This window comes from Panthera uncia, chromosome X (assembly GCF_023721935.1).
Source record: "Panthera uncia isolate 11264 chromosome X, Puncia_PCG_1.0, whole genome shotgun sequence".
Classification (NCBI taxonomy): Eukaryota; Metazoa; Chordata; class Mammalia; order Carnivora; family Felidae; genus Panthera; species Panthera uncia.
In genome coordinates, this window is record NC_064817.1 from 7003068 (window position 1) to 7010204 (window position 7137).

The window sequence follows — 7137 nt, forward strand, 5'->3', positions numbered from 1 at the left end:
AAATTAAAAAAAAAATAAGAGTCTGGCCATTTCTTCCCACTCAAGTAAAAAGCCGTCATCAGGAGTAAGCAAATTAGGAAAGGAAAAAGTTGCACAGGAAAATGCAAACATACAATAAAAGTAGTAGATGAATGACATAAAACCAGGAAGGAGGTTAGAGCACAAAAGCAGTAAAATCAATTATATCTATAAAAAGCAGTCAAGGGATTCACAAAATAAAAGGATGTAAAGTACTACTTCATATACAAAAATGTGGGAAGGGGAGAGTGAAAATTTAGTGCTTTTAGAATGGGTTCAAACTTAAGTTACCATCAGTGTAATATAGACTGCTATATGCATAAGATGTTACATACGAATCTAAAGGCAACCACAGATCAAAAACTTGTTACAGATACACAAAAAATAAAGAGAAAGGAATCCAAGCATATCACTAAAGAAAGCCATCAAACCACAAAGGAAGAGAACAAGAGAAGAAGAAAAGATCAGAGAAAAACTATAAAAACAACCATTAAACAAGCAACAAAATGGCAGTAAGTACTTACCTATCAAGAGTTACCTTGAATGTAAATGGACTAAATGCTCCAAACAAAAACAGAGGGTTACTGAACAAGTAAAAAAGCAAGACCTATCTATATGCTGCCTACAAGAGACTCACTTCAGACCTAAAGACACATGCAGACTGACAGTGAAGGGATGGAAAAACATTTCCTGTGCGAATGGAAGTGAGAAGGAAGCTGGGTAGCAATATTTATATTGGACAAAATAGACCTTAAAACAAAGACTATAACAAGAGACAAAGAAAGCCACTACTTAATGATAAAGGGAACAATCCAACAAGAGGGTATAACAATTGTAAATATTTATGCACCAACATGGGGACACCTAAATACATAAAGCAACTATTAATCAACATGAAGGAAGAAACGGACAGTAATACAATAATAGTAGGGGACTTTAACACCCCACTTACATCAATGGATAGATCATCCAGACATAAAATCAACAAGGAAACAGTGGCTTTGAATTGGACCAGATGGGCCTAACAGATATATTCAGAACATTCCATCCAGAAAGAGCAGACTACGCATTCTTTTCAAGTGCACATAGAACATTATCCAGAATAGATCACATATTGGGTCACAAAACAAGTATCAATTAATTTAGAAAGATTGGAATCATATCATACATCTTTTCTTTTTTTTAATTTTATTTTAGAAAGAGAGTGAGTAGTGGAGAAGGGCAGAGTGAGAGAGACAGAGAGAGAGAATGAGAATCTCAAGCAGACTCCATGCTCAAGTGTGGAGCCTGACAAGGGGCTTCATCCCATGACCCTGGGATCATGACCTGAGCAGAAATCAAGAGTCAGATGCTCAACCAACTCAGCCACCCGGGTGCCCCTACTACCATGCATCTTTTCTCACCACAACATTCTGAAACTAGAAATCAAACATAAGAAAAAACCTGCAAATAACACAAATACATGGAGGCTAAATAACATGCTATTAAACAATAAATGAATCAACCAATAAATCAAAGAGGAAATAAAAAAATACATGGAGACAAATGAAAATGAAAACACAATGGTCCAAAATCTTTGGGATGCAGCAAAAGCTGTCCTAAGAGGGAAGGTTATAGCAATACAGGCCTACCTCAAGAAACAAGAAAAATTTCAAATAAACAACCTAACCTTACACCTAAAGGAGCTTAGAAGAAGAAGAATAAAGCCCCCAACAAATTGGACAATGTAGAAGAAATGTATAAATTCCTAGAAACATATACCCTTCCAAAACTGAATCAGGAAGAAATAGAAAAATCGGACAGATTCCTAGCAATGAAATTGAATCAGTAATCAAAAAACTCCCCACAGACCAAAGTCTAGGAGCAATAGCTTCACAGGTGAATTTTACCACACATTAATAGAAGAGTTAATACAATTCTTCTCAAACTATTTCAAAAAATAGAAGAGGAAGGAAAGTTTCCAAATTCATTCTATGAGGCCAGCATTATTCTGATACCAAAGTCAAAGGCACTACAAAAAAAAAAAAAAAAAAGAGAAAACTACAGGCCAATACCTCTGATGAACATAGATGCAAAAATCCTCAACAAAATGTTAGCAAATTGAATCCAACAATACATTAAAAAAAATCATTCCCTGCGATCAAGTGGCATTCATTCCAGAAATGCAAGGGTGATTTACTATTTGCAAATCAATCAATGTGATACATCACATTAATAAGAGGAAAGAAAAAATCACATGATGATCTCAATAGATGCAGAAAAGCATTTCATGAAGTATAATATCCTTTCATGATGAAAAGCCTCAACAAAGTACGTTAAGAGGGAACATACCTCAACCTTAATAAGGCCATATATGAAAAACCTACAGTCAAAATCATCCTCAATGGTGAAAAACTGAGAGCTCTTCCCCTAAAATCAGGAATAAAACAAGGATGTCCACTCTTACCACTTTTATTCAACATAGTACCAGAAGTCCTAGCCACAGCAATCAGACAACAAAAAGAAATAAAAGGCATCCAAATTGATAAGGAAGGAGTAAAACTTTCACTATCTGCAGATGACATGATACTGTATACAGAATATCCTAAAGACTCCACCAAAAACTACTAGAACTGATAAATGAGTTCAGTAAAGTTGCAGGATACAAAATTAACATACAGAAATCCATTGCATTTCTACACACCAATAATGAAGTAGCAAAAAGAGAAATTAAGAAAACAATACCATTTATGATTGCACCAAAAAGACTAAAATACCTAGGAATAAACGTAACCAAGGACGTGAAAGATCTATATTCGGAAAACTATAAAATATTGATGAAAGAAATTGACGATGACACAAACAAGTGGAAAGATATTCCATGCACATGGATTGGAAAAACAAACATTGTTAAAATGTCCACACTACCCAAAACAATCTACAGATTTAATGCAATCCCTATCAAAATACCAACAACATTTTTTTCACAGAACTAGATCAAATAATCCTAGAATTTGTATGGAACCAGAATAGCCAAAGAAATATTTTTTAAAATGTTTATTTATTTATTTGAGAAAAAGAGAGAGAGAGAGTGGGGGAGGAGCAGAGAGAGAGGGAGAGAGAGAGAATCCCAAGCAGGCTCCGTGCTGTCAGTGAAGAGCCCAACATGGGGTTTGATCTCGCAAACCATGAGATCATGACCTGAGCTGAAATCCAGAGTCAGACACCTGACTGAGCCACCCAGGCGTCCCACCAAAGAAATCTTGAGGAAGAACGAAACTGGAGGTATCACAATCCCAGATCTCAAGATATATTACAAAGCTGTCATAACCAAAAGAGTATGGTACTGGCACAAAAATCACACATCACTGACACATAGATCAATAGAACAGAATAGAGAGCCCGGAAATAAACCCATGCTTATATGGTCAATTAATCTACAGCAAAGGAGGCAAGCATATACAGTAGGGAAGATGTTGTCTCTTTAACAAACGGTGCTGGGAAAACTGGACAGCTACATGCAAAAGAATGAAACTGGGCTATTTTCTTACACCATACACAAAAATAAACTCGAAGTGCATTAAAGACCTAATTGTGAGACCTGAAACCATAAAACTCCTAGAAGAAAACACAAGCAATAAACCTTTTGACATTGGCTGTAGAAACGTTTTTCTAGATAGGTCTCCTGAGGCAAGGGAAACAAAAAACTAAATTCTTGGGACTATAAAAAATGAAAAGCTATTGTACAGCAAAGGAACCCACCAACAAAACAAAAAGACAACCTACGGAATGGGAGAAGATATTTGCAAATGATATAACTGATAAGGGGTTAATATCCAAAATATATAAAGAACTTATACAACTCAACACTAAAAAATCCCAAATAATCCAATTCAAAAAATGGGCAGAGGACCTGAATAGACGTTTTTCCAAAAAAGACATCCAGATGGTCAGCAGACGTATGAAAAGATGCTCAACATCACTAATCATCAGGGAAATGAAAATCAAAACCACCAGGAAATGTCACCTTATATCTGTCAGAATGGCTAAAATAAAAAAGACAAGAGATAACAAGTGTTGGTGAGGATGTGGAGATTAAAGGAACACTTGTGCACCGTTGGTGGGAATGCAGACTGGTAAAGACACTGTGGAAAACAGTATGGGGGTTCCTCAAAAAAATTAACAGAATTACCATATCCTCTAGTAATTTCACTACTGGGTATTTACCCAAAGAAAATGAAAACACTAATTCAAAAAGATACATGAACCCCTATGTTTACTGCAGCATTATTTACAGTAGCCAAGACATGGAAACAACCTAAGCGTCCATTGGTAGAGAAATGGATAAAGAAATGGATATGTGTGTGTGACACCACACACACACACACACACTGACATATTGCTCAGGCGTAAAAAAGAATGAGATCTTGCCATTTACAACAACACCGTTGGATGGTTGGACCTAGGAGGTATAATGCTAAGTGAAATGTCAGAGAAAGACAAAGACCATATGACTTCATTCAGATGTGGAATTTAAGAAAAGAAAGAAAGAAATAAAGAAAGAAAGAAAGAAACCAAAAAACATACTCTTAACTACAGAGAACAAACTGGTCGTTGCCAGAAGGAAGGAGGGTGGGAGAGGGTGAGTGAAATAAATAAAGGGGATTAAGAGTACACTTATCTTTAAGTTTATTTATTTATTTTGAGAGAGAGAGAGTGGGGGAGGGCCAGAGAGAGAGGGAGAGAGAGTTCCAAGCCGGCTCTGCGCTGTCAGCACAGAGACTGATGCGGAGCTCGGAATCATGAACTGGGAGATCATGACCTGAGCTGAAACCAAGACCTGTATGCTTAACTGACCGAGCCACCCAGGTGCCCAAGAGTACGCTTATCTTGATGAACACTGAGTGATTTACAGAATTGTTGAATCATATTTTACACCTTAAACTACTGTAACACTGTATGTTAATTATGCTTTAAAAAAGAAACAAAAGCTTTTTTGGTTTGTTCATTTGTTTTGTCTTTTAGATTCCACATAGAAGTGAAATTGTATGGCATTTGTCTTTCTCTGACTTATGTCACTTAGCGTAATAGCCTCTGGGTTCATCCATTTGCCATCACAGATGGCAAGATTTCATTCTTTTTTTTTTTTTTTTATCTGCACCATTTTAAATGTCCAGTCTCCCATGCAAATAATTTTCATATGAGTTGCTCACCCAACAGGATGCTTTTCTGATGTGCGTACTAATGACCTATGAAGTACGCCTCTGAAACAAGAGTCCACTAACATCCGAAAGGAAAACCACACAGAGGAGTGAAGCTTAAATCTGATCTTAGGGATAACCGCTCCTCACCATAAACTGATTCAGGTGCCTCTCGTGTTTCCTATTTTGGCGAATGCCACGGCTGCCCTTCTGGTCGCACAGGATCGAAACCTCAAAGTCATCATTACCTCTCTCGTCTTCCTCACACCCCACATCCAATTAGCTGCCCAATCCTGCTGATTCTATGACCTCAACATGGTTGGCATCCGACTCCTCCTGTCTGCCGCCCTTAGTTCCTTCTGCCCGGATCTTGTCATGGCCTTGGAACTGGTCTCCCCAGCTCTGGCAGCCTCCTTTCTCCATCACTCCTCTCCATCGATACCACATTACCCTTCCTAAGACTTGGCTTATGTAATTTCTTTGCTCAAAAGCTGTGAAGAATCGCTATTATTATTATTTTTTGAGAGAGAGAGAGAGAGCGCAAGTGAGCAAGGGTCAGAGAGAGACAGAGACAGAGACAGAGGGAGACAGAGAATCCCACAAGGGGCGGGGAGAGAGATAAAGAGAGAGAGAGAAGCGGGGCTCAGCTGGGGCTTGTGTTTTACCTGAAGCAGGGCTCAAGCTCACCTGATGTGGGACTCCAACTCACGAACTGTGAGATCATGACCTAAGCCGAAGTCAGATGCTTAACGACGGAGCCACCCAGGCGCCCAAGAATCGCTATCATATGCAGCATGAAATGCAAGATCCTCAAGCCGATATTCAAACTACAATATTTTGAATTGTATGAGAGAGAGAGAGAGAGAGAGAGAGAGAGCGGTCCGTGGACCAATGTGGTCCATGAACCCCTTGGTGTGGTTCCCCATGGAGATACATAGAGAAATACGGAGTAACCACTTAGAACCCTTCTTGACATTCTTTTTTCTCATATTTGTTCTGATTATATTCATTGAAATGTAATTATACAGCTGTCAAATCTGCTACAATTTTGTAAGTTACATATATTAAACTTTTTGTTTAATATTTATTTGTTTTTGAGAGAGAGACAGAGTATGAGCAGGAGAGGGACAGAGAGAGAGGGAGACAGAATCCGAAGAAGGCTCCAGGCTCTGTGCGAGCTGCACGCGGGGCTCAAACCCACAAGCCGCGAGATCATGACCCGAGCCCAAGTCGAACGCTTCACTGACTAAGCCACCCAGGCGCCCCATGTTAAGTTAAATATTTTAATATCCTTATTGTAGTAATTCATCTTTACTGTTGAACAGATATGTATCAGTATACCACATTTTGGAAATTCATACAGTGACCATTTGTGAATCACTGTTCTAGAACAGTGCTACACCAAGTGCGGTCCACAGACTGCCAGCATCCACATCACTCGGGAGCTTGTTAGAGAAGCAGACTCTCCGGGCCCACCCCAGACCTACTGACTCAGAGTCTCTGAGACTGGGTCTTAGCAATCTGTATTTTAACAAGCCCTCTAGGTTCCAGCTAGCGTTTGAGATACGCTGTTTAACAATCTTTCCACCCCTCCTTAAAACCTTTGTAGCCCATGATGGCTATTAAGCACTTGAAACATGGCTGGTATGACTGAGAATATTTTAAACTTTATCTAGCTTCATTTAAATCTAAACAGTCACACGCTGAAAACTAAAATAATATTATATATCAATTATATCTTAATTAAAAAATAAAATAGCTACCAATAAAGAACCATTAGCTGAAGAACAAAATCTAAACATCTAAACAACATGGCTGGTGGTGTCCATATGGGATAGACATGTTGGTCTGTTCCCTATACTATACCCTTAAATAGACAGCCACAGTGTCATCTCTATGCTGTATTTTAAGCTTCCCAGTCTACTTAGGAATATTTATT